Source organism: Pinus tabuliformis, chromosome 2_2, assembly GCF_031772625.1.
Source record: "Pinus tabuliformis cultivar Carrire ecotype Pingquan chromosome 2_2, CPIR1, whole genome shotgun sequence".
Taxonomy (NCBI): Eukaryota; Viridiplantae; Streptophyta; class Pinopsida; order Pinales; family Pinaceae; genus Pinus; species Pinus tabuliformis.
The window spans coordinates 931,415,869-931,417,617 of record NC_142300.1 but is presented as its reverse complement, the minus strand read 5'-3'; positions in this window follow the sequence as shown (position 1 = coordinate 931,417,617).

The window sequence follows — 1,749 nt, the reverse complement described above, 5'->3', positions numbered from 1 at the left end:
TGAAATTCGGTCCATGAAATTCCTCATTCTCCAATCGATAAACTGAGCATGGTTCGATCGACTTACATAAAGGTAATATAAATAAATGAACCAATTTTTGGCATAATACTAACATGGTCGAAAACATGTGGATGAAGCATATGGCATGCAGGTGATGCTATGGACATTGATATTGGGTACACATGTACAGATGGTACTATGTACAATTGGTACATATGGTATTGGTATGGATGCATGCATTTCATGTATAGTGTGTGTGTGTGATGCACACTATGTGCAGGTGCACATGGTAGAAGAGAAGGCACTGGGTGATTTCCTGGTAAGGCAACTGATCCAGAGTGCGTACAGAGGCAAGCCAAAGGTGGAAACTAAGGATTGGTATTGGAAACTAAGGATAAGTATCAGTGTTTTATGTCAGTTTTGTATGCAGGTGATTATGATTATGATCTATGAGGATTATAAGTGATCTATAATTGATGGGTACATATGATTTTGATGGTTATGTGTGAGATAACCTGATATGATATTTTGTACATGTTGATTGGTCAAATGTGCTAGTTTGACTTGTTGTGACTAATGCAGGGAAATTGCAGGAAGCAATTGCTCAACAAGGACACAAATATATTGGAGGGATAAGCATTTCTTCCTATTATTTAAATAAGATGGAATTGAGGAATCAAAGCTAAAGAGCGGGCAACGTTAACCCATAGTTTCTCATGTAACAAACAAAAATTGAGTTTTTGCATATGAAAATCTCTCATAAAATTGATTGAAATAAATGCACAGGCAACAATGGAAGGAGATTGTTGGTAGAACTCCTTTGTAACCGATGTATCAGAAGATCTAATTCAGGTGGCAAGGGCTTGGGAACTTGAAAATTCAGAAACAATTACTTGTGAACAAGGAACTAAATTGTAAGATGTAGTAATACACTGAGGACGGCGTAAATTTAAGGGGGGAAATATGTAACACCCCTTCGTTGTATGTAACACTCTATTGACCTAAGCTAAGAAAAGCTAGGTCTAATATGTAACAATGAAAGTAAATACTTTATTATTAAATAAAATAATTTAATCACTTGGAAAAGCGAGACACCCAGAGATGAGATTCTTGCCAAATCCAACTGGTGAATGGGAATGGATAATTATTTCTTGATAAGACTTCTAGATCTAAATCTATATAAGCTTAATGGATTTGGAGATAAATATACATTAAGATAATTAGTTGGAGAAATATGCTAAGTTAAGAAGAAAAACATAAAGCCTTGAGGGATATAAAGGCAAGCTTTTATGAGGAAAAGCCTCGCAGGAGATAAAGGCAAGCTTTTCTGGGAAAAACCTACAAAAATGGATAAAAAGGATCAATAAAAGCGGGACGTCACTAATGGAAACCATATCATGAAAGAGGGTATTAAATACCCATGGAAGAGATCAACAAGATGTAGTTGATCCATGGCAAGAACTCTCGGCTTGGGGGTGAACTGAAGGAAGCTAGTTCTAGGTTGGGTGGTGGTGCTCGATTTTCCAAGTGACATTCTTTCAGATAATCTGGTTTGTATGAGATGTTATGTATGTTGGCTCCTTACTCTCTATGTTGTAAATTATGTAAGCATACAAGAGAAATAGCTTGGGTTGTCTTTGCTTATGATATGATTGACTAGGTTGCATGTGACCATCATGCATGAGTGAAATTTCCTGCGTTAACTTTGTTTATAAACGAATGTGGCAACTATTGCATATAAAAATTAAT